Raw genomic sequence first — 27,644 nt, 5'->3', positions numbered from 1 at the left:
GCCACGGAGGTCAAAGCTACAGTGACCTGTGATTGTGCCACTGCACTCTAGCCTGGGCAACAGAGTGAGACCCTGTCTCTTAAAATAAGTCAGAGTCAGGACTTAGGTGTCCTGCTCCCAGCTCTGTGTTGCTTCCCATATGCCCTGGTATGCCCAGGAAAATCTTGATTCACCATCATTGTCCCAGCATCCCATTCAGCTTAACATGTGTCTCCGACTTCCCATTTTTAAAAAGAAACTATTATTGGGCCAGGTGTAGTCGCTCGCGCCTGTAATCTCAGCACTTTGGGAGGCCGAGGCAGGAGGATTGCTTGAAACCAGGAGTTTGAGACCAATCTAGGCAACACAGTGAGATCTTGTCTCCATTTTAAAAAACTTTTTAAATAAAAAATTAAATTAAATTTTAAATTTTAAAAAAACTATTATCAATCATTATATCAAAATACACTAAAACCAGAATGGATTTTGTATCTCTACTGTGTATATCTAGTTTCTGGCCAAGTTATCAACTAGTAGTCTATAAGTGCTTTCACCACATAGACAAGTGATGAAATCTGAAAGAGAACTAGTGATAATTCCATCTTTCTTGTTCTGATTCTTTACAGATTCAACAAAACAACTTCTTTGCAAGGGGAGTGCATAGACTTACTGAAAAGTATCCTCAGACTTAAGCAACCATGGGCAATTAACTCTGTATGGTCTTGCAAAATATTAGGAGAAATATTTGACACTGGTGCTCCTGTTGGTTACCTGGTATGCCAGGCAGTGCAGTGGCATGTACAGTGACCACAAGACACACTAGGCCACCAGCTGGCTACGTCAGTGGGAAATTGCAGGTTGGGTGCAAATGAAGTATGTGCAAAGTCAATAGTCTGAAAACTCTTAGATGGTTTTGTCATTTATTGTATTGTACAAGTCTACAACTGTTTATTTATTTTGTTGTTTGGTAACCATTTTATTATTTCATAAGCCTTTTCAGGAGCAATGAGCTATAAAGACATCACTGTATCCAATAAAAACTAAGCTCTAAATTTTCATTTCTCCAGAAAATAGATGGGCAGACAATTTGCAGAGAACCACTGAGGCAGTTTCTATTTATCATGGAGCTCTAGTGACATCACTACTAATGAGTCAGCTTCAAACGTCAACATTTATAAATGTTTTCATATTCCCACTGTTAAATTTTTAAGGATAAGACTGATACTGAATACAACAAAATAGTGCAACAGAGCAATATGTGTATTCTCCTTGCAACCTGTCATCGGACTTCCGAGGCTAGTACTTTCAAAAAACTACTTTATAAATCCAATCAATGTCTCAATAGTGAGTCTTTTTAAAAATAAGTCCTCTAGAAATTGGTTGCATACTGTTCAAAATCAGTCGGAAACCTTTAATCAAAAGTAAAGTTTAGTGAGCTGGGCATGATGGCGCACACCTGTAGTCCCAGCTATTTGGGAGGCTGGGATGGGAGGATCACTTGAGCCCAGGAATTCATGACCAACCTGGGCAACACAGTGAGACATCATCTCCTTAAAAAAACAAACAAACAAACAAAAACAAGTTTAATGAATAAAGCTCCAGAAAACCTTCAGCTTTTGAAGCTTTTAGCAAATACCAATTATTATCAACAAAGTTTGCCAAGACATTGAAATATATCCTTCAAAAGCAAGGAAGAACCGAACAAATTAAATGAGAGTTCAAATAGTACACAAGATTTCATTTTGAAATTTTATCATTATATTTTGGAATGAATTTTAGAAGTTCCATCGAGGGTCTTTTTTTTGAGATGGAGTTCGCTCTTGTCGCCCAGGCTGGAGTGCAATGGCACTATCTTGGCCCACTGCAACCTTTGCCTCCCAGGTTCAAGCGATTCTCATGCCTCAGCCTCCCAAGTAGCTGGGATTACAGGTGCCCGCCACCACATCCAGCTAATTTTTGTATTTTTAGTAGAGATGGGGTGTCGCCATGTTGGCCAGGTTGGTCTTGAACTACTGACCTCAGGTGATCCACCCACCTCAGCCTCCCAAAGTGCTGGGATTACAGGTGTGAGCCACCATGCGCAGTCGAGTCTTTCTATTTTTAAGTAGATGAAAGAAAATTACAGGCCAGGCACAGTGGCTCATGACTGTAATCTCAACACTTTGGGAGGCCAAGGCGGGTGGATCACCTGAGGTCAGGAGTTCGAGACCAGCCTGGCCAATATGGCAACACCTCGTCTCTACTAAAAATACAAAAAAAAAAAAAATAGCTGGACATGGTGGCAGGCACCTGTAATCCCAGCTACTAGGGAGGCTGAGGCAGCAGAATTGCTTTAAGCCAGGAGGCAGAGGTTGCAGTGAGCTGAGACTGTGCCATTGCACTCCAGCCTGGGCTACAAGAGCGAGACTGCATCTCAAAAAAAAAAAAAAAAAAAAAATTAGAGAAGGCCTACAATTTTGCAACACTTAAATCTGGTGGAACATGTAAAATAATCACAAATAGGGACAACTTATTTGTATCAAAGACAGTACCTTGTGACTAGATTGGACAATATAGGGAGATCCTGTCTCTATAAAAAATGAAAAGTAAAAACAGAGATTACCTTTAATACAGGCAAAAGGACACTGCCTGTGAAAATACTGAGACTGATATATTTATAATTTTCTTTTTTTTCTTTTTTGAGACAGAGTTTTGCTCTTGTTACCCAGGCTGGAGTACAGTGGCATGATCTCCACTCACTGCAACCTCTGCCTCCCGGGGTCAAGTGATTCTCCTCCCTCAGCCTCCCGCCACCACACCTGGCTAATTTTTTTTTTTTTTTTTTTGTATTTTTAGTAGAGACGGGGGCTTCATCACGTTGGCCAGGCTAGTCTTGAACTCCTGACCTCAGGTGATCCATCTGCCTCGGCCTCCGAAAATGCTGGGATTACAGGCATAAGCCACTGCGCCCAGCCTATAATTTTCAATAAGAAAAAAATTAGAATTAAGAATATTCTCCATCTAGCAAAATTTTTCCTGAGCTAACTGGGGACAGCAGCACATATAAAGTATGTTAGCAACTAAAAACATTATTGGTTATAGTGAAGCATCAACTGTAGAAGTTAACAACCACAAGTATAAAATGTAACTCTGCAAAATACTGCAATTTTATGAAAAAATTAAAACTAGTAAAACCAGATGGAAAATCATATTCAGAAAAGTATCAGTGACACAGTATTAGTGACAGATTTGACCGAGAAACTGATAAAAATAGTTATTACCAAAAATAGTTTGTTTTTAAATATTCAACTGAAGTCCATGTTAAAAACTTTGTTATAATGTACAACAAAATGTTTTAGAAATTGTTTTTGAAAACAGACTTTAAATGGAGCTATTCTATTGATCTACTAATGCAATAAAAACTATTTTAATGGTTGAAAAAAGTAAATATTCCAAAAATATATAGAATTTTAAATATTTTAAATATTTGTAGTACCCCCTTTCATTCTCAAAAATGTACCAGTTTGAATGAAAAATTATATAGTCATCTACTTAGTTATGACAACAGTATAAATACTTTGCCAAAGACAGCAAATTAAATATGTTCCCTCAATAATAAAAAGTTAATTTTAATTGGATTTTTTGAATACAAGGAAAAAAACCTCATACACAGTAAGAAATCTTGATCTCCAACCTGTGCCTTAATAATCCTCACATTACAGGTTCATTGGTTACTACCTAAACACATAGGAGAAGATATTAACTCACCAAAGTGTTCTAAAGTACACCCTGTGCTGATAACTACACTAATGTGATACAGCTAAGTGAGAATGGAAAAAGCCATCCAAAGTGCCAAGTCACTCATCAAGCAAGATGATTAAAGAGTGTTTCTGGTGTGTCTCAGTAAAATTGGCTTTTGTTGTTATTGTCGGACTATGAACATGATCACTTTTTAGGCGGGGAAAAAAAAATCACATATAATGAATCAACAGAGGAAAAAAATCGAAAGGCATAGCTTATTAAATGGTAACAATGATTATCTCTGGATAGCAAGATCATAAATGATTTTTACATTCTTCTTCATACTACTCTGCAGTCTCTGGAAACTCTGAGAATAAACACATCCTAATTATATAATAAGAATGAAACAATAAGGCTATTTTCAATCTAGAGAAAAATATAAAAATCCCCAAATGTGATCAGTATACAAAACTGCATGTGAATTTTTAACAATCAAATTAATTTCTAAAGGAAAACTTTAACTCCAACTGTCAAAATCAAAATCTGACCTTTTACAATTCTGTTATTACAATTTGAAAGCAATTATATATTCATTACCTATATCATAAATTCTTACCAGCTGTCACAAAGTTAAATATTCATAAATGTCAGAATTCTTTTGAAAGAGTCCATTGCTATTTCTTACTAGTCTGAAAAATGTAAAGTACCTGTAAACAAGAGATGCTAGAAAGCCAATAAAGTTTTGTAAAAAAAAAAAAAAAAAAAAAAAACTCAGACTTTGGTATCAGAAAGGTGTATATTCAAAGCCCATTCTACTACTTCTTAGTTATGATCTTTAGTAGCTTATTTTACCTCCTTGAAAAGCCTGTTTCCTGATCTGGTTGGTTTTGAGACAGGATCCCACTCAGTCCTGGCTGAAGTGCAGTGATACAATCACACTGCTGCCTCAAACCTCTGAGCTTAAACAATCTTCCCAAGTAGCTGGAATTACAGGCATGAGCCACTACACCCAGCCTCTCCTCCTTTCTTTAGTAATAGTACCCCTAAGCTTTACATACACACACCTAGCTAAAACCTACATTTCCCAACCTCTCTTGCAATTTCAGTTATTCATCAATGGAATGATAAAAGAAATGTGTCCAACTCCGAGGATGTGCATCTAAAGAGAAAGGAAATGCCTTCTGACTCCTAACCCTTCTCATAGCTGGCTAGAATACAGATATAGTGACAGAATCTAGAGAAGCTATCTTGGATTGCGACGGAAAACATGGTTGAGAAAAATACAGCAACACGAGAAAAAAAGCCTGAGTCCCTGACACCATCATAAAGCTCCTACAGCACTCTACACCACTTACCCCACTTGGATTGTTACTTGTTACTTGAGATTTGTGATTTTGGTTTAAACCAATATCCTAACTAATGTAAAAAAAAAACAAAACAAAAGGAGGAATTGCTATTTTTGTTAAGGAAAAAATGTGTTATTATAATTACATATATAGCTATAGAAATGTAAATATAATAAACTTTACTAAGAAAAAAATTTTTACAAAGTATAGCCTAGTATACCATATATATATATATATATGTATGTTTTTTTTTTTTTTTTTGAGATGGCGTCTCCCTCCGTCACCCAGGTTAGAGTGCAATCGCGTGATCTCGGCTCACTGCAATCTCCGCCTCCCAGGTTCCAGCAATTCTCCAGCCTTAGCCTCCCAAGTAGCTGGGACTACAGGTGCACACCACCACGCCAGGCTATTTTATTTTTAGTAGAGACAGGGTTTCACCATGTTTTGCATGCTGGTCTCAAACTCCTGGCCTCAGGTGACTAGTACAGCATCTTAAGGTGTTTAGGTGGTATTATAATTCCCAGTCATCTGTTTCCCTCTTGTATACACAGAGTATATAGCCTCTCTCTCTTTAAGAGTAGTATTAATATCCCTGCCTGTTGCCATGTGACTTGTGGTGTCTCTCCGTGGGTGTTCCAAGGGTGGGTTTGGCCATATAACTTGTTTTGGCCACTGAATCTGGGAGAAAGTTCCAGTTTCAAGTAGAAGCTTCAACAGCTATTGTGTGTTTCTGACAGGTCTTACTGTTTTCTCTCTACCAAGAGAACAATATGTCACAAATAGGGACTGCTCCTCCAGCCCGGATCCTCAAATGAGAAAGAATCACAGAGCAGAACCATAGCTGATTCCTAGGAAACCTATAACGTGAAAAACAAATAAACCCTTCTTATTGTAAGCTACTCATATTTTGGCTTGTTTCTTAGTGCAGCATAATCTAGCAAATGTTAACACATAAGTAAATCAACACCAAAGTGTATCAAGTAGTAATAAAAAAGATCCCAGTTACTAAGGAAATTTATAGGTTAATAATTAAATGTCAAGAATTGCCTCATATGGAATTTCTGGTGTCATTTTTAGGGGAGGGTTATGTGGGAGGAGATATTAGAGTACATGACTTTGAGAGTACAAGATTCTCTAACACACAAAATAAACTGAAATTTTAAATGATTTAGTCTTATTATAAATGGTTACAGTACAATGTGGAAGGCCAGGCATGGTGGCTCACACCTATAATCCCAGCACTCTGGGAGGCCAAAGCGGGCAAATCACGAGGTCAGGAGTTCAAGACCAGCCTGACCAACATGGTGAAACCCCGTCTCTACTAAAAATACAAAAAATTAGCTGGGCGTGGTGGCGGGTGCCTGTAATCCCAGCTACTCGGGAGGCTGAGGCAGGAGAATCGCTTGAACCCGGGAGGCAGAGGTTGCAGTGAGCCGAGATCATGCCATTGCACTCCCGCCTGGGCAACAGTGCGAGACTCCATCTCAAAAAAAAAAAAAAAAAAAAACAGAAGTGAAAGTAAAATAAAGAGACAACCTCTAAAACATAATGCCAATCTTTTCTCAGTTAATCACAAGGTCAGATACTAGGGAGTCGTCAGTAAATAAATTAATAAAATGGAGAGGGGAGTGGGTATGATTATAGAGGGTAACACAAAGGATCTTTGTGACAGAGCAAGTCTTTATTTTGATTACGCTTACAGTTACATGAATCCACACATAATAAAACTGCATATGGATAGAACTATATATGCAAACACACTAATGAGTATCTATAAAACCGGCAAAATTTAAATAAGGTCTGTGGGTTATACCAATGTCAATTTCCTGTTTTTGCTATTGCTATAGTTATGTAAGATGTTACAATTAGGGAAAATTGGATGAAGGGTGCATAGAGCCTCTCGGTACTACTTTTTGCAACTTCCCATGAAAAGGCAGTATTGAAGACCAATGTGAAGTAGAGAGAAGGTGGCAAATCAGGCAGTAAGAACACTGTGCGATGGCAAATCAGGGCCAGGTAGTAAAAGGAAGACAATGGAATAGATTTTATCCCTTCAAATAAACCACTCTTTTTAGTTTTGCTCTTTAAAAATTTTTTTAGTCTCTTAATGCACACAATTTTCTGTAATTTGCCATAAAATTATTTCTGACATATTAACACATAAAAATTCAACTACTTAGAATTCCACCTTCTATTACTCCATTTTCAAGAGGGCTGAGAAATCAGAATGGGGACTAGCCACCACAGCCTTTCAACTCCCACCTCAACCACCACCACCACCCTTTAAAGATAGAATAGCAACTCCTAAGGCCAAAGTACTAAATGAATACACCAAGAAGAGTCTATGTTTTTATACACATAAGTTTATAGTTTGCAAGACAGAACATTTAGAAGCTTTTGATAGGCTATCCATATCTAGAAAAGGCTTGTATATTTTACAATGTAAAAGAAAACAGGATGAAAACTAAGAGTAAACAGAAGAATGAAAAATAGTAAGGAGCAATAGTGATTAACAGTAATCCAAAGTGACAAGGAAAATAGAAACGGGAAGCTGTCTGCTTATTACAGAAGCCAGTAATAAGAGAAATTTGAGAAAGGAGAACAACTCTAAAGCTAGGGTGGAGGGCATGGTGGGGCAGAGAAAGGCAAATCACCTGGGCAGTCCTCACCTTTAGAACTGGAGAGGGTGGGGAGTCAAGGAAACACAAGCAGCCACTTGAGCAGTTCCCTTACAGAATGCACAGTGCACATATTCCTCAGCTCTGTAATTCCCAACTCATTTAATTTTTTTTTTTTTTTTTTTTTTTTTTTGAGACAGAGTGTTGCCCAGTCTGTTGCCCAGGCTGGAGTGCAGTGGCACAATCTCCACTCACCGCAGCCTCCACCTCCGGGGCTCAAGTGATTCTTCCCTCAGCCTCCTAAGCAGATGGGACCACACCCAGCTAATTTTTGTATTTTTTGTAGAGATGGGTTTTCACCATGTTGCCTAGGCTGGTCTCAAACTCCTGGATTTAAGTGATCCACCTGCCTCGGCCTCCCAAAGTGCTGAGATTATAGGCATGAGCCGCTGTGCCTGGCCCTCATTTAATAATTTAATAAACATAAACTGGATGCTTTCTAGGTACAAGACAATAGGTTAAGGTGTCTGGAGTTAAAATAATCAGATAGGGCTCCTGCCTTCAAGGGCTTAAATTCTAGTAAAAATTGTAATGCTACCTTCTGCAAACATGCTAACATCTCCTGTTTGTTCCATAACAAAACATTACAAATTGACTTAGCAGGCAAAGACCTAGGAATACTGTAAATACAGTATTCTAAAGAAAGTTTTCAAAATCCAGATAAAAAATATATTTGCTCTGGAGATTCATTTCTTTCAAAAATGAAAGAAGAAAGGGACTTTAGAATAGACAAAAGAATTTCAAAGAGATAGTACAGAAAATACTACTGAAAAATGATGGATGTAAAGACCATATCACCAACTCAAACCAGTAATGGGCCAGTTTTTAATTGAATAGAACTCAATTTGATCAAAAATCTAGGTGACATAGAGACAGAATGAAAACAAAGTATAACTTGGGTCTTTCATCAGAAGACTTACTGAGCCCTATATACATCATTCTAGGTAGGCCAAAAAAACAAACGAACAAACAAACAAACAAAAAGATCGGTGGAAGAAGCATGATCTTTAAGCATGAATGACTAATATACGAATTTATAAAAATCCTCTCACCTCCTTTGTAGCCCCCTCAAATGGCAGCTGTCAGGTTTTAACGACCTGCCTATCTCAGGTTTTAGAAATGTGAATAAACTCCTCTTTGCTCAACAGCAGCTTGTCCACATTACACTATTTAACTTCTTGTTTTAAAAAACAAAAACAACAGCCGGGCGCGGTGGCTCACGCCTGTAATCCCAGCACTTTGGGAGGCCAAGGCAGGCGGATCACAAGATCAGGAGTTCGAGACCATCCTGCCTAACACAGTGAAACCCCGTCTCTACTAAAAATACAAAAAAAAGGCCGGGCACAGTGGCTCACGCCTGTAATCCCAGCACTTTGGGAGGCCGAGGCGGGCGAATCATGAGGTCAGGAGATTGAAACCATTCTGGCTAACATGGTGAAACCCCATCTCTACTAAAAATACAAAAAATTAGCCAGGCGTGGTGGTGGGCGCCTGTAGTCCCAGCTACTCTGGAGGCTGAGGCAGGAGAATGGCATGAACTCAGGAGGCGGAGCTTTCAGTGAGCCGAGATCGCACCACTGCACTCCAGCCTGGGCGACAGAGCAAGACTCAGTCTCAAATTAAATAAATAAATAAATAAATATAAATAAAGCTCTATTCTTTTGAGGCTCTTAACTTTCTTTTTTTTGGGGGGTGGATGGGGGGACAGAGTCTCCCTCTGTCGCCCAGGCTGGAGTGCAATGACACGATCTTGGCTCACTGCAACCTCCGCCTTCTGGGTTCAAGCGATTCTCCTGCCTCAGCCTCCCGAGTAGCTGGGATTACAGGCGTCACGCCTGGCTAATTTTTGTATTTTTTTTAGTAGAGGCGGGGTTTTACTATGTTGGCCAGGCTGGTCATGAACTCCTGACCTCAGGTGATCCACCAGCCTCGGCCTCCCAAAGTGCTGGGATTACAGGCATGAGCCACGGTGCCCAGCTGAGGCTCTTAACTTTCAACTAAATTACTCTCTCCTCTTCCTTTTCATGTTAACTTTCAAGCTCCTGGTCTCTACCTCATTTATCTAAGGCTTCGATGGCTCACTGTCATCTTCTCTACCCCAACCCTACATCAAATTTAGTAATTTCAATTATCAATTTGCACAACCCATCCACAGCCTGGCTTCTTACTTCCTTGATCTCTTTAACTTCAAGAACCTCTCCAAAACACAGGATCAACAGTGAACACATATATTATGTCCCAGTCACCCTCCTTGTCCCATAGTAAAATCCTTCCTTGCCCTTCTATCTTCAACCAAAAGTGCTCCACCTCCTTAATCACTATTTCAAGCACCTTGTCCTCCAACCACAACCTCTTCTTCCAGATTATAATCCTTTGACCTCTATAAAACCTCTTATCCATGGGCCCAATAGACTTTGATCCCTCAGGCCCTCTCTATTTTACTTTCCCTTCCACCTTATTTAGTTTAGATTCTACAATTCATCATTTCAATAATTCTCCTGCCAATAACCTAAATTCCCTTGCTCCTCTTGTCTTATGACACCAATATAGCAAAATCCCAAACCTGAATGAAACCATCTAAAAACTTTTCTTTGATGCTGCAGCTGAGAAAGTCACTCAACAAGGTAGACCACTATTATAAATTCATGATCACTGTATCAGTTCACAAGGGCCATAACAAAGTACCATAAACTAGATGGCTCAGAACAGAAACTTACTGTCTCACAATCTGGAAGCCAGAAGGCATTAGGGAAGGATCTGTTCCAGGCCTCTCTCCTACTCTTGGTAGTTCTTTGGCTTGTGGCAGCCTACCTCCAATCTTCCCATGCCATTCTCCCTGTATGTCTGCGTTCAAATTTCCCTTTTTATAAGGATGCCAGTCATACTGGATCTGTGCCCCACTCTACTTCATATAACCTTAGCTAATTATATCTGCATCAATGTTATATCCAAGTAAGGTCACATTCTCCAGTACTGGCAAATTTTGAAGGGACACAATTCAACTCATAACAATCAGTAACCTCAATTCTTTCTGGCAAACCTACTTTTAAACTCATTCTCCACAGCAACTATGTCAGGGCAGAAATGTAACCTTAGTGGGACCTATTAGAAAGGGGTCCACTGGACTTGTAATTATAAAGTATGCAAGCCTGAAGCTTTATAATCATCTTAGTTCTACAACAGAATAATTTGCCTTAGAATGGAGCCAAGGTACAAAAAAAGAAAAACTAAGTAGTGACATCACTGTGACCCTGACACACCAGAAGCCAGGTCTACTAATGGACCTACCATTTATATAAACTAATGTTTTCTGCTTAAGACTGTTAGAATTGATGTTTCCTGTCACATGCAAACAAAAAGGTTCTGATATGAGAATGGATAAAACTGACAAAGTGAGTTTTATTTTTTTATTTTTATTTTTATTTTTTTGCTGGCAAGTATGTAGAGTAAGAGTTTTACAGTTCTTGACTGGTTTTGGGAACCATACAGAATACCAGTCAAGAAATATAAAAGAATAACCAAAGAATATAAATCAATAGAAATCTTTGGTATTTTAATTCTTTTTATACTATAGACCTAACATTTTAAGAAATATGCCCATACAAATTTTTCAAAAAAATCAAGTGTAATTTAAAACAAACACCATTTCCTAAATAAATCAATTTCTTAAAGTGAACTAAGAAAACATATATTTTCAGCATATTTATTACTTGTTCCATTCCTTATTTCCAAACAGCAAAGAATTTGGCAAAAAAAAAAACTCTCCTTAATTATTTAAACAATAATGACAGTAATAACTTATAAAGTGGGAGAGATGGCAAGCCCTCAGGGTTTACTGCTGCCACCCAATTGGGTGGGATGATTAACCCAGAAATAACAGCTTTGATTAGTAAAAGGTGACATGGACTAGTCAAAGGTAAATAAACATGCCAATATTTATACAAACAAATGAAGAACAGCTTAGGCAAGGAGAAAAATATAAGCTCTGCACAAATGAGACCAAAAAATTTTTTCAATCAGTAATCAAATGTTGCTTTTTAAAATGGCAAGTTAAACTGTAAAGTATGAATTTAAATAGCACATTTTAAAATCATATACACAGTGTTTCACAGCTTCATAACAAATAACATACATTGAATCTCATTAAGCATTTCCTATACTCCAAGTACTAGTCTAGGCACTTACACATTAAGCCCATTTAACCTGAGGCACATACTATTATACCCATTTAACAAATGAGGAAAATAAGACATTAACTGAGTAACTGACTCAAAGTTACACACCTAGTTAAGTGTTGGTAACAGGATTAAAATCCAAGAAGTCTGATTCCAGGACTTTCACTCTTAATCATTAAGTTTGTTGCCTTTATAATCAATGTTACTATTATTTTCCCCATTATCGTACTAAGCTCTTTCATATGAATTGTAACATTTGAACTTGATAACACTCAGAGAAGTATACCATATTCCCCCAATTCTAAGAAACCTTTAGTTGTAAGTGCCACCTTCCATTTAAGAAAAGCATTACCAAAATGAATAGATAATTTAAAAGCATACTTTTTATTCACCTACAATTGCATACATTTATTCATCATTTTCCCCTAGTATCATAAACAAACATTAAGTCAAAGCTTTCTTCACATTCAAAATCTGAAGATTCCTCTGAGTTGCTTTCGGCAATTATGCCCAGAATCAGAGAGACTTGCTGCTTCATATAATTTAGGCCTCACTTCTAACACTGATCTCTTCAGTATAAAGAAATATTTTAAAATACTGCAGTTTTCTGTTACATTTCCTTTTTTCTATTTTTTTAAACTGTTAATTTTTAAAATTCACTCCATTATAGTCAGAACTTGAGTAACAGTCACTGGATAACATATCAACTTCTCATTTAGCTTTTAAAATTCTATAATGTTCTCCAAGAGTTTAACAATTACTACTATCTAATGTCTACTATGTGACATATGACAGTGGACACTTCGATTCTGAGTTCTAGAATTTTTTTCAGTGCCCTGTACCCTGAATGGTGCTTGACACATAGAAGATAATAAATATTTTATAAGTGAACAAAAATGAAAGAATGAAATGAGTAACTGAATAACAAGAAATCTTCTGCATTCTGCATACAGAAAGCTATTCAATGTTACATATAGAATATTTTTTAGAAGACACTTAAGAGTTCAAATTTAAGTTAAAATTCAACTTCATGTAGTTCTACAAATGCAACTCAACTGAAGTAATCATTTGATGAATATTTCTATGTACTACCAAGTACATACATACAGAGCAATGATGACTGCCATCACAACTAACTCCTCTAACCAGTCAGCTAGCAAATTTCTTTTGTCATTCTCATCCATTTTAAGAAGCAGAAAAATAAAACAGGGTTATACTAAAATTGAGGGGAAAATCCCCTTTTCAGATGAGATAAACTTACAAGGAAAAAGATAACTTGTCCAAAGTCACAAAAAAGTTAATCATGCCAAATGCAAAGAAAAAGCTCAATATGACCTAATGCCCTCGAAATGATACATGGATATGGTGACTATGATGCACATTTTATTTATAAGCATACAACAAAGGGTGAGAAATACTCATTAATCAGCCAAGCAAGGCAGCTTGAATAGGCCCACACCCAATTCACGCATCTTAGAAGTATCATGACATACAAATATTCGTTAAATCACACATATCTTTGCAACAGTCCTCTGGCAGCAGCGAAAAATATCACTTAAATCAGCCACTTAAAATTTTAGTGTGAGGTACCGTGGCTCATGCCTGTAATTCCAGCACTTTGGGAGGTCAAGGCGGGCGGATCACGAGGTCAACAGATGGAGACCATCCTGGCCAACATGGTGAAACACCATCTCTACTAAAAATACAAAAATTCGCTGGGCATGGTGGTGCGCGCCTGTAGTCCCAGCTACTTGGGAGGCTGAGACAGGAGAATCGCTTGAACGCAGGAGGCAGAGGTTGCAGTGAGGCGAGATTGTGCCACTGCACTCCAGCCTGGCGAGAGAGCAAGACCCCGTCTCAAAAAAAAAAAACAAACTAGTGTGTATTGTGAAGTATAAAGGTGATAGAGATTCAAATAATGACATACAGATTCATAATTAGGAAAAAAAACTTAAACCCCCCTTTTCCAACTAGTCAATAACAATGTCACTTCTCTATATTTGGATTTTATGCTTTTATCCTCAAAAAATTCTGCCTGACCATTGATAAATTCACTTATCCAACTCATAAAACAATGGAACAAAGAGACCTAAAGAAACACCCACATACCCATATATTTCAAATGGTTCATAAATTTTCATTGATGATATGATCTTAGGTACAGTGCTCAGTGGTATCAATGTTGTGTAACCATCACCAGTTGGTCCCCAATTTACAATGGTTCAACTTAACAATTTTTTAACTTTACAACAGTACAAAAGCAGTAAGCATTCAGTAGAAACCATACTTCAAGTACCCATACAACCATTGTTTTTCACTTTCAGTATTCAATAAATTATATGAGATGTTCAAAATTTTATCATAAAACATGCTTTGTATTAGATGATTTTGCCCAATTGTAGGCTAATGTAAGTGTTCTAAGCACGTTTAGGGTAGGCTAGACTAAGCTATGATGTTTGGTAAGTTAGGCATGTTGAATGCATTTCTGACATATGATATTTTCCACTTACTATGGGTTTATCAGGATGCAACCCTATTGTAAGTTGAGAAGCATCTGTATTTATTTCCAGATTTTTTTCATCTTTGTACTCATTATACAAAAGCTTCTCACTCCTCTCTCCCCCAGTCACCTGGTAAATACATTTCTATTTCTGTCTTTATGAATTTGCCTGTTTTGAATACCTTATTGCCACGGTTTGAATGTTTGTGTCCCCAAAATATTCATGTTGAAACTTAATCTCCAATGCAATAGTATTAAGAGGTGGGGCCATTAAGGGGTGATAAAGTCATAAGGGCTCCTCCCTTGTGAATGCAATTTAGGTACGTATCAAAGAGTCCTCACAGCACTTGCCTTTTTTTGCCCTTCCTTCTCTTCTGCCATGTGAGGCACAGCATTCATCCCTTTTACGCCCTTCTACCATATGAGGATGCAGCAAGAAGCATTATCTTGGAAGGAGAAAGCAGTCCACATCAGACACTGAATCTGCTAGCACCTTGATCCTAGACTTCCTGGCCTCCAGAACTGGAAGAAATAAATTTCTGTTCTTTCTAAATTGCCCAGTTTTTGATATTTTGTTATAGCAGCAAAATCAGACTAAGACACATATAAAAAGAAACATAATATTTGTCCCTTTGTGTTTGGCTTATTTCATTTCAAGTCTTCAAGGTTTCTTCATGTTGTAGCATGTACGATAATTTTAATCCTTTTCTTTTATGCATGCACCACATTTTTTTTAAATTCATTTAGCTCTTCACGGACACTTGGGTTATTTCTACCTTTTAATTCTTGTGAATAATGCTGCTATAAACATTACTGTACAAGTATGTGTTTGGATCCTTGCTTTCAATTCTTCTGAGTAGACAGCTGGGAGTGGAATTGCTGAACCATTTATTTTGAATTTTTTTCAGGAACTGCCATGCTGTTTTCCATCAGCTCATTTTACATTCCCATGAGCCATGCACAAGGGTTCCAGTATCTCCAAATTCCTTCTTTTTCTTTGATAAAAGCCACCCTAATGGGTATGAAATGGCTTCTCATTGTGATTATAATTTGCATTTCCCTAATGACTAATGATGTTGAAAATTTTCTTCTGAACTTACTGGCAATTTGCATATCTTCTTTAGAGAAATCTCTATTCAAGTCCTTTTCTCATTTTTGTTCTACTTTTTTATTATGGTAAAATACACAACATAAAATTGTACATTTTCAAGTACAGAATTCAGTGGCACTAAGTATATTCACATTGTTGTGCAACTATTTCCACTATCCATTTCCACAACTTTTTCATCATCCCAAACTGGAAATCTGTACATGTTAAACACTTAACTCCCCTTCAACCCCTTGTTACCAATTACTCTACTTTCTGTCTCTATGAATTTGACTATGCTAGGTACCACATATACATGCAATCGTACAATATTTGTCTTTCTGCATTTGGCTTATTTCATTTAGCATAACGTCTTTAAGATTTTTCCTTCTTGTAGCATATATCAGAATTTCATCCCTTCTTAAGAGTCAAAAATACTCCGTTGCATGTAGATACCACATTTTGTTTACTCATTCATCTGTCAATGGATACTTGGGTTATTTCTACCTTTTGGCCACTGTGGATAATGCTGCTATAAACACTGGTATACAAATGTGTTCAAGTCAATGCTTTCAATTCTTTTGGATATATACTCAGACATGAAATTGCTGGATTATATGGTGATTATGCAGTAATTCAATGTTTAATATTTTGAGGAACTGCCATACTGTTTTCCACAGTGGCTGCACAATTTTATAATCTCATCAGTAGTACATTTCTCCACGTCTTCATCAATATTTGCTAGTTACTGGTTTTTTTATCATAGCCATCCTAATGGGTATGAAGTGGTATTTCATTGTGGTTTTTGTTTGTTTTGTTTTTTGAGAAAGGGTCTTGCCTTTCTCAACTCTAGAGAGCAGTGGCATAATCACAGCTCACTGCAGCCTCGACCTCCCAAGCTCAAGCAATCCTCCTGCCTCAGCCTCCCAAGTAGCTGCACCTAAAGGTGTGCACCATCACACCCAGCTAATTTTTAAAAGAAAATCTGTAGGTCGGGTGCAGTGGCTCACGCCTGTAATCCCAGCACTTTGGGAGGCTGAGGTGGGAGGATCACGAGGTCAGGAGTTTCAGAACCAGCCTGGCCAACATGGTGAAACCCCATCTCTACTAAAAACACAAATATTAGCAGGGCATGGTGGCACACACCTGTAATCCCAGCTACTCGGGAGGCTGAGGGAGGAGAATCACTTGAACCCGGGAGGTGGAGGCTGAAGTGAGCCAAGATCGAGCCACTGCACTCCAGCCTGGGCAACAAGAGTAAAACTCCATCTCAAAAAATAAAAAATAAAGAAAATTGACAATCTCTCTGGGTTGTTTCCTCATATATTAAAAAACACAAAAGAAAGAAAAAACGTACTATAAATAGTCTTTGTGAAAATTACATGTTCCATAAATGTAAAACCTTGTATTGGCTGGGTGTGGTGGCTCACGCCTGTAATCCCAGCACTTTGAGAGCCCGAGGCGGGCAGATCACCTGAGGTCAGGAGTGGGAGACCAGCCTGGCCAACATGGGGAAACCCGTCTCCACTAAAAATACAAAAAATTAGCCAGGCATGGTGGCAGGCCCCTGTAATCCCAGCTACCCAGGAGGCTGAGGAAGGAGAATTGCTTGAACCTGGGAGGTGGAGGTTGCAGTGAGCCGAGATGGCACCATTGTCAGCCTGGGTAACAAAAGCGAAACTCCAACTCTGTCTTAAAAAAAAACAAAAACGCTGTATGTGTTACTCATTGGTAGTATTATTAGTTTTTTGGGGGTTTTTTGTGGGTTTTTTGTGGTTTTCTTGAGACGAGTCTTGCTCTGTCGCCCAGGCTGGAGTGCAGTGGTGCAATCTAAGCTCACTGCAACCTCGCCTCCTGGGTTCAAGCGATTCTCCTGCCTCAGCCTCGTGAGTAGCTGGGATTACAGGTGTCCGCCACCACGCGCAGCTAATTTTTGTGTTTTTAGTAGAGATGGGGTTTCGCCTCGTTTGCCAGGCTGCTCTCAAACTCCTGATCTCAGGTGATCCACCCTCCTGGGCCTCCCAAAGTGCTGGGATTACAGGTGAGAGCGGCTGCACCCTGCCACATTATTAATTTTAAGATAAACTACATTTACCATGCAAAAGGCTAAGTGAACTTCCCACCCCCTGGTTCTTTTCAGAGTTGCAGGGGAGAGTCTAATAATAACCTACATCTCAAACAAGTTTTCAGGTGCTGATAGTATAAGGACCACCCTCAAGAACCCCTCTGAAGCAACATAATTAAAATGTGAATTTAAAACAACCCTCTGGCCAAGTGAGGTGGCTCATGCCTATACTCCCAACACTTTGGGAGGCGAAGGATGTGAGAATCACTTGCACCTTAGGAGTTTGAGACCACCCTGGGCAACATAGTGAGACTCCATCTTTACAAAAAGCAAACAAATTAGCCAGATGTGGTGGTGCATGCCTGTTGCCCCAGTTACTTGGGAGGCTGAGGCAGAATTACTTCAGCCCAGGAGGTCAAGGCTGCAGTAAGCCACGATCTCACCACTGCACTCCAGCCTGAGCAATAAAGACCTTGTCTCAAACAAATAAATAAATGACAAAATTTAGAAACCCCTTCTTCCTCATTAGTATAGTGGCAAATAAAAATAAATAAATACTTAAAAAAAAAACTCTTTCAAATAACACTAAGTTTTATTTCATAGCTGAACTAGGCACTTTTGAGGTATTGATTATACATACGTATGCTTCAGGTACAAGAAAAGGATGTCCACTCTTGCCACTTCTAATCATTATTATACTGGAGGTTCTAACCAGGGAAATCAGACAAGAATAAGAAATAGCATCTAGATTGGGGGAGGAAGTAAATCTGTATTTGCGGAGGACATGAACTTATATATAGAAAATCCTAAGGTATCCACTAAAAACTACTAAAGGTAATAAATATGTTCAGATGGTTACAGGATACAAGATCAGTATAAAAAAATTTTTGTTTTTATACACTTCCAACAAAGAATCTGTAAATGAAATTAAGAAATCAATTCCAGGCTGGGCACGGTGGCTCACGCCTGTAATCACAGCACTTTGGGAGGCTAAGTTGGGTGGATCACCTGAGGTCAGGAGTCCGAAAGCATCCTGGCCAACATGGTGAAACCGCATCTCTACTAAAAATACAAAAATTAGCTGGGCGTGGTGGGAGCTGGGCGTGGTGGGGGCTTGCCTATAATTCCAACTACTCGGGAGGCTGATGCAGCAGAATCACTTGAATCTGGGAGGTGGAGGTTGCAGTGAGCCAAGATCCGTGCCACTGAACTCCAGTCTGGGCGACAGAGTGAGACTCTGTCTCAAAAAAAAAAAAAAAAAAAAAAAAAAGAATTCCATTCACAATAGCATCAAATAGTTTTCTTATCAATTTATTTGTTATAGCTTTAACAAAAGTACAAGACTTACTATACTCTAAAAACTACAAGACACTGAACAAAATTAAAGAAGTTAAAAATAAAATGGAAAAACATCCCACGTTCATAGATCAGAAGACCTTGTTAAGATAATACTCCCCAAACTAATCTATAGATTCAATGCAATTTATATCAGAATTCCAACTGACTGTTTTGTAGAAACTGGCAAGCTGATTCTGAAATTCAGATAGAATTGCAAGGAATCTGGAATAGCCGAAACAATCTTGAAAGAAAAAAGCAAAGTAGGCTGGGCGCGGTGGCTCATGCCTGTAATCCCAGCACTTTGGGAGGCTGAGGCGGGTGGATTACCTAAGGTCGGGAGTTTGAGACCAGCCTAGCCAACATGGTCTACTCTACTAAACATCTCTACTAAAAATACAAAAATTAACCAGGCATGGTGGCATGCGCCTGTAATCCCAGTTACTCAGGAGGCTGAGGCAGGAGAATCGCTTGAACCCAGGAGGCAGAGGTTGCAATGAGCCGAGTTTGCACCACAGCACTCCAGCCTGAGCAACAGAAGTGAAACTCTGTCTCAACAACAAAAAATAAAAAATAAAAAAGCAAAGTTAGAGGACTAACACATCCCAATTTCAAAATGTATTACAAAACAACAATACTCAAGACAGTGCTGTACTGCACAGGACATATAGATCAATGGAACAGAATTAAGTCAGAACTAAATCATACATCTATGGTTAACTGATTATTGACAAGAGTGCCAAGATCATTCAATGTGGAAAGAATAGTCTTTTCAACAAATGATGCTGGAATACCATGTCACAAGCAAAAGATATCCACTAGCAAAAAAATGAAGTTGGACCTTTACCTCACACCATATATAAAAATCAACTTGAAATAGATCAAGGACCTAGATATAATAGCTAAAACTATAAAACTCTTAAAAGAAAACACAGGGATAAATCTTCATGACCTTAGATTTGCCAAAAGACTCAGCTATGTCACCAAAAGCACAAGCAACAAAAGAAAAATATATATAAATTAGACTTTATCAAAATTATAAACTTCAGGCCAGGCAAGGTGGCTTATGTCAGCCTGTAATCCCAGCACTCTGGGAGGCGAAAGCGAGCATGTTGCCCAGGAGTTCAAGACCAGCCTGGGCAACATGGTGAAACCCCATCTCTACAAAAAATATAAAAACAATTAGCTGGGCAAGGTGGCGTGCACTTGTAGTCCCAGCTACTGGGGAGGCTGAGGTGGGAGGATCACTTGAGCCCTGGAGGTCGAGGTTGCAATGAACTGTGATTGTACCACTGCACTCCAGCCTGGGCAACAGAGCAAGACCCTGTCTGAAAACAAAATAAATTAAAATTAAATTAAAAACTTCAAAGTACTTCAAAGAACACCATCAAGAAAATAATCCATGAAATGGGAGAAAATATATGCAAACCACGTATCTAATAAGGACTTCTATCTAGAATACATAAAGAATTCTTACAACTCAATAATAAAAAGACAACTCAATTTTAAAACAGGCAAAGAATATAAATAGACATTTCTCTAAAGAAGATATACAAATGGCTAATAAGCACATAAAAAGATGCTTGACATCATTAATCATCAGAGAAATGAAAATCGAAAACACAATGAGATACTAAAAAAAGTAAGCCAAAATCAAAGAATCAGCTAATAACAATTACTGGAGAGGATGTGGAGAAATCCTCAACCCGGTACACTGCTGGTACAAATATAAATGGTGCAGCTGCTCTAAAACAGTCAGCAGCCGGGCGTGGTGGCTCACACCTATAATCCCAGGGCTTTGGGCGGCCGAAGCGGGTGGATCACTTGAGGCCAAGAGTTTGAGACCAGCCCAGACAACATGGTAAAACCCTGTCTCTACTAAAAATACAAAAATTAGCCGGGTGTGGTGGTATATACCTGTAGTCCCAGCTACTCGGGAGGGTGAGGCAGGAGAATCGCTTAACCGAGGAGGCAGAGGTTGCAGTGAGCCATGATTGCGCCACTGCACTCCAGCCTGGGTGAAAGAGTGAGACTGTGTCTCAAAAAAAAAAAAAAAAAAAAAAAAAAATCTGCAGCTCTTCAAATGATTAAACACAGAATTTCCACATGACCAGATATGTGCCCAGGAGAAGTGAAAACATATATTTACACAAAACCTTGTATATGAATGCTTATAAAAGCATTATTCATAACAGCCAAAAGGTGGAAACCACCCAAATATCCACCAATGAACAAATGGAAAAACAAAATGTGGTATAACCATACGATGGAATATTTTTCAACCAAAAAAAGGAATGAATTACTGATACTTGCTGCAACATAGATAAACCACAAAAAGTGAGAGAAGGCAGTCATATGAGTATATGTATTATATTATTCCATTCATACAAAGTCCAGAATAACAAACTCTATAGAGACAGAAAGTAGATTAATAGTTGCTTAGGCTGGGGGAAGCATGCAATATGGGAGGGTGATAGCTGAGGGGTACAAGTTTCTTTCTGAGGTGATAAAATTGTTCTAAAATTGATGTTTGCACGTATCTGTAAAGAGACTAAAAACCACTGAATTGTACACTTTATAGGGTAAGTTGTATGGTATGTGAATTACATCTCAAACTGTTAAAAAAGTAAAAAATAAAAATTTTAGAAAAGAACAATGGAGCATAAAGCTACAAAAAAAGTCTCTTAATAAAAGTAAACAATGTTTAAATATTTTATTTTTATTTATTTATTTATTTATTTTTTGAGATGGAGTCTCACTCTGTCATCCAGGCTGGAGTGCAATGGTGCAATCTTGGCTCACTACAATTTATTTATTTATTTATTTATTTGTTGGCTTGTTTTGAGATGGAGTCTTGCTCTGTCACCCAGGCTGGATTACAATGGCGCAATCTTGGCTCACTACAACCTCTGCCTCCTAGGTTCAAGCAATTCTCCTGCCTTGGCCTCCCGAGTAGCTAGAATTACAGGTGCCTGCCACCACACCCGGCTGATTTTTGTATTTTTAGCAGAGGCGGAGTTTCACCACTTTGGCCAGGCTGGTCTCAAACTCCTGACCTCAGGTGATCCTCCCACCTCAGCCTCCGAAAGTGCTGGGATTACAGGCGTCAGCCACCGTGCCCAGCCAACAATGTTTAAATATTTTATACATTAACTACCTCCACAGCTTTTTGGAATTGGTAGATGGCTCATATTTTTAAATGCAGGTATATCTTTTTAACTTATTATTAATTTGGACATACGAAGTATTTTAAAGCTAGGACTAGAAATCAACTCAGTAGATTTACAATTTGCAGAATTACACTTTCCTCTCTAACTGGCCTCATAATCCAAGAAAAACTATAAGCAGTACCTTAAAAAATTCCATTTTTGAATATTTTAAATATTTATCAAAGAGACATAAGTGCTCATGTCAATTATACATTTAAAAACAGATTGCAAAGTTTATGAGGGTTTTTTTGGTGAATTTTACAGTGAAATAAGTCTTGTCCACTTTAACTTATGAATACTGGTACTCTTAAAATTCCTGTCCTAAGGAAGAAATTAGTCATAAAAAGCTCTGAGGGTATAAAGCAGAAAACGTGCCAAGCAGAGAGACAAACCAGGACATTTCAAGCAAGTATGGCTCAAAGTAGAGTCAAGAGAGTTAAGGTTTTGAGCTATTCTGAAGTGCCAGATGGTCCAGAATCCACCCCCAGATCTTACAAGGTGCCGCATAAAAGTGTGCCAGAAAAAAAAAAAAAAAAAAAACAGAACAGAACAGAATGTAGAGAACAAACTAAGAATGTAGAGAACAAACTAAGAATGAAAGCAATACAGACTGCAGAGAAGGGTGAAAACTGTACATACAAACTGAAATATTTCAATCTTCTTCAAGCTCACAACTTTTAATGCCAATTTCCTATGCTAAGTGAACTCTGACAAACTATAAATGGCCCTTGCAACCAAATTAAATATGCTCGGTTTAATCCCTTCAGAATAGCATTTTTCAGATTATTGCTTGAGTTAACCCTTGCTGCCGTCTGCTTTACCATTCAAGATCTTAAAATATAAACTAAAAATTCACTCATTTGATTTCAAAACTCAAATGTATACATAGAAAAATAATTCAATAATATAATAAGTACCACATATAACTCTACAGAAAAAAATTTATCAAATGGTAGAGCAAAGGTTATTTGCAACAGCATAAATTATAGTGGACATATATAAAATATCTGTACATATTAGGGCTTAAACTATAAAGCACACAATCAATTAATATGCTCCAAAGACATTAAAAAGATGCTAAGCAGACCACATAGGAAAACACTTAAAGAAAACAGAATAGGCCAGGTGCAGTGGCTCACACCTGTAATCCCAGCACTTTGAGAGGCTGAGGTGGGTAGCTCACAAGGTCAGGAGTTCAAGACTAGCCTGGCCAACATGGTGAAATCCCATCTCTACCAAAAATACAAAAATTGGGCAGGTATGGTGGCACATGCCTGTAATCCCAGCTACTTGGGATACTGAGGCAGGAGAACTGCTTGAACCTGGGAGATGGAAGTTGCAGTGGGCTGAGATCACGTCACTGTACTCCAGTCTGGGTGACAGAGGAAGACTCCATCTCAGAAAAAAAAAAAAGGAGAACAGAATAAAAAATGTTACATACATATATATACACACATATATATGTGTGTGTGTGTATGAAAGAGAGATAATAACTACATTTGGAAAAAAAAGAAACAATGTAAAAGACTAAAATTTAAAGAATGGTGTGGATGGTGATCTATCTTCTACTTTTCGACATGCGTGTTCCAAGTTTTCTTTAGTGAGTGAAGAATACTGGAAATGAAAAAACATTTAGGCCCGACGCGGTGGCTCACGCCTGTATTTCCAGCACTTTGGGAGGCCAAGGCAGGCGGATCACGAGGTCAGAAGATCGAGACCATCCTGGCCAACATGGTGAAACCCCTCTCTACTAAAAATACAAAATACAAAAATTGGCTGGGCATGGTGGTGCACACCTGTAGTCCCAGCTACTCAGGAGGCTGAGGCAGGAGAATCGCTTGAACCCGAGAGGTGGAGGTTGCAGTGAGCTGAGATCGCACCATTGCACTCCAGCCTGGCAACAGAGCAAGACTCTGTCACAAAAAGAAAGAAAGAAAGAAAGAAAGAAAGAACATTTAAACAAATACATATAAATTCTGCAGGTAAGTATTAATAATAATACAAGCAATTCTATTTATCAAATGTCTCCTATATCTCAACAATGTGTATACATCATACATAAGCAAATGAAAGAGTTTAAGTAATTTGCCATGATCACTCAGAGATGTCACAAATGGCAGAGCTACAATTCAATCCAGGTTTGTCTTGTACTATAACCAGTGTTCTTCCCACTACGTAAAACTTCTCTCAGTGTCCCTGGGATGAGAATCTTGACACTCTATTAAAATATATATACAAAATATTTTACCTACTGTTTTGGAGTAGATCACAGATCTTTTGAAGTCTATCCTTGAGTCCCCTTCCTATGCTCTATGGTCAAAGTTAAAAATTCTTCCTTTATTACAAAGAAAAGATAAAACAAGGAATCTCATAAGAAAACTGATGTTATATCCCACAATATGGACTCTATGCACCAAAATACAATTTAACTTGAATCAAATGTTCCTATAGATTTATGTTATCCTTTCAAGTACAGTTTAAATATCCTCTACAGTAACAACCCTGGATCCTATAAAACCATTAAATAATTAAAAACTACATTACCACCAAAAGTTTCATCATAATCACAGTATTCTCTCATGGCACCCCCTTGCCTTACTTCTATCATCCTTTATCACAGTACTTGTCACACAAGAAAGTCAGTGTTTATCTCCCTAAAAAACCAAAAGCTACTTCAGAGCAAATGTCATGGTCTTATTCTGTATGTCCAAGGCTTACTAGAGTAGTGACACACAGGAGGCATCTAGTAAATGTTTTCTGAAACAGAGGATCAACCATCAATACTGGAAGCACCTTTAATGCATATAATTTCATATTTTTTATATATGCATAATGCTATATCTATGTTGTACCTACAGAACAAAAGATGGAATGAAGTTATCAATAATCCTTAGTATAAATGATCCATCAAAATTCTAACTAAGTGCAACATTTCATAAAAATTAATGGCTCATATAACTAAAATCTATCAATTTACCTAAGACATTCTAACTTCAGAGCCCAAGATCTCTCTCATTATTTTATGCTAGTTCTCAAAAATGTTCGTCTGAGGATCAGAAATCATTACAGCTAATGGTTCCAGGTTTTATTCAATAAAAGTCTGTTTTATAGGGAGTATCTGATACATTTTATCTTTAGCAATACAATACTGTAGAAACTCCAAGTCCAAATAACCATGTCTGAGAGAATATTAGCTTAAAAGTAAATATTGGTATGATGTACACTAACCTAGACAAGCTTAGATTTTCATGAGCAATAAATCTGGAGGTTGCAAAATGAAAAACTACCTTCTACTATGTCTACAAAAACTCTCCACTATAACTTCGTGCAACAATCACTTTCTAGAGATGTGGTGTATGCAATGATAAGTTGATTTTCACATAGGAAGATGTAGTAGCCTACAACATATGTTCAGCTATAACCAACGAATGGTACCACAATAAGCTCTGTCAGAGCCATTTTGCCCTTAAACATGCAGACTCATTCAATCAATATCCGAGTTGCTTAGACTACTGGGTTACAATTCTGGCTCTACCACTTAGCAGCAGTTTGACCTTGAACAAATTACTTCACCTCTGTGTCCCAGTTTTTTGTTTTGTTTTGTTTTTGTAAAACAGGGATATAAGGATTACCAAGTTGTAAAGAATACTGAAAGGTTCATCAGGTTGTAAAGATTATTGAAAATAGCACATGACACGTAAGTGTGCTCAGTAAGTATTATTGTTATTATCCCACTATTTACCTCCCCCCCAATACACACAAACACACGCACACACACACCACTGGATAATTTCTTTTACATAACAATAGAGGAATGTAAGATCACATGAATGTTCATTTTTATCCCAAAATTTGACTGAAATATCATCAATGACTATAGGAAGCAGCATAGCAAATGTACTTGGAGAACAGATGTGCCTGGGTTCAAGTCTCAACTCTCCCACTTAAAATACAACCGTGAGCAAGTAATACAGAAGATTAATGCCTACTTGTAGAAAGGCTATGAAGATTAAGTGAAATAATGTATGTAGATCATCTAAAAGTATTTAGTATTTATTAGGTGTTCTAGAAGCATCAGTCCTCTTCCTTCTCAACAGTGGCATAAGAATGTTTTCCTTCCAGGATCTCTGTATTGATACTTAGCCCACTAGATAGAACTGTTCCACAACTAAAAGAAGACCACACTAAGTTTCCAAACTACAGTGGAGCCGGGAGAGGGAGGAGATCACACTAAAAAAGGCAGAGAAATCACACATAAAATTAAGTTCACAATTTCAGGTTGCCTTCTCATTTAAGTTTTTTAAGCTCAATATTTATGCACAAGGAGTCAATCATGGCTCATGGCAGGCTTAAGAATAAAAATATGAAGATAAACTCTTTCCTCTGTCCTCACCCCTAGAAAGTATATCTTATATGTCCTAATGGACCACAGAAAGTATGTATCTAGGCCAGGCACGATGGCTCACGCCTGTAATCCCAAGCAATTTGGGAGGCTGAGGAGGGAGGATCACCTGAGGTCAGGAGTTCGAGACCAGCCTGGCCAACATGGTGAAACCCCGTCTCTACTAAAAACACAAAAATTAGCCAGGTGTGGCGGTGGGCGCCTATAATCCCAGCTACTTGGGAGGCTGAGGCAGGAGAATCATTTGAACTCGGGAGGCAGAGGTTACAGTGAGCCGAGATCACACCACTGCACTCCAGCCTGAGCGACAGAGCCAGACCTCCGCCTCAAAAAATAATAATAAATAAATAAGTATATATCTAAACCAGTGATTTGGCCGGGCGCAGTGGCTCACGCTATAATCTCAATACTTTGGGAGGCCAAGGCAGGAGGATCACTTGAGGTCGGGAGATAGAGACCAGCCTGGAAAACATGGTGAAATCCATCTGTACTAAAAATACAAAAAATATTAGCCAGGCGTGGTGATGCACGCCTGTAATCCCAGCTACTCGGGAGGCTGAGGCACAAGAATTGCTTGAACCCAGGGGTGGAGGTTGCAGTGAGCCAAGATCACACCACTGCACTCCAGCCTGGACGACAGAGCGAGACTCTCTCTCAAAAGTACTAAAACTTTAAAATAAAAATAAATAAATAAACCAGTGATTCTAAACCAGAGGCAATTTAATCCTCTAGGAAATATTTGTCAGTGTCTGGAGATATTTCTGATTGCTGCAACTGGTGAAGGTGTTATGTCTAATGGATAAGGATGCTGCAAAACACCCTACAATGCACAGAACAGCCTCCCACAACAAGAAATTCTCCAGCCCAAAATCTCAAAGTGCCAAGGCTGAGAAACCATGATCTAAAAAACTATAAAGTACTGTAATATAAACGTCTTCCTCCAAAAAATATGTTCTTATCCTAGCATTCTTGGTCAAATTTGTATTCTTATTGCAGATTTAGTAAGGAATAAGCAGTTTGATTATTTCAGATGAAAAACTCCTGGTACTGTTATATTCCCATTGTAATAATCCCCAGTTTAAAGGAGGGAGGAAGTGAGGCTTACTTTTCTTTGTATATTTTTACCACATAAAAACAAGTTTTAAAAA

General features: G+C 38.2%; 1 protein-coding gene across 18 annotated transcripts in view; it reads right to left on the bottom strand.

Moving 5' to 3' along the window:
- The window catches only part of EPS15 (epidermal growth factor receptor pathway substrate 15), a 167,753-nt gene that overhangs the window by 132,661 nt on the left and 7,448 nt on the right, over positions 1–27,644 (bottom strand). The window contains exon 2 of one of the 18 annotated variants that reach the window (XM_063780479.1): positions 24,347–24,429. The exons of 16 other annotated variants lie outside the window; for them this stretch is intronic. The gene's annotated coding sequence lies outside the window, so the exon portion shown is untranslated. Of the gene's footprint in view, positions 1–24,346; positions 24,430–27,644 lie in introns of those variants that run through there. One more of the 18 variants, XM_016918175.4, reaches the window with a different exon arrangement.

Source organism: Pan troglodytes, chromosome 1 (genome assembly GCF_028858775.2).
Source record: "Pan troglodytes isolate AG18354 chromosome 1, NHGRI_mPanTro3-v2.0_pri, whole genome shotgun sequence".
Taxonomy (NCBI): domain Eukaryota; kingdom Metazoa; phylum Chordata; class Mammalia; order Primates; family Hominidae; genus Pan; species Pan troglodytes.
Note: the sequence above shows the minus strand (reverse complement) of the source record. Positions and strands in the feature narration are given on the sequence as shown.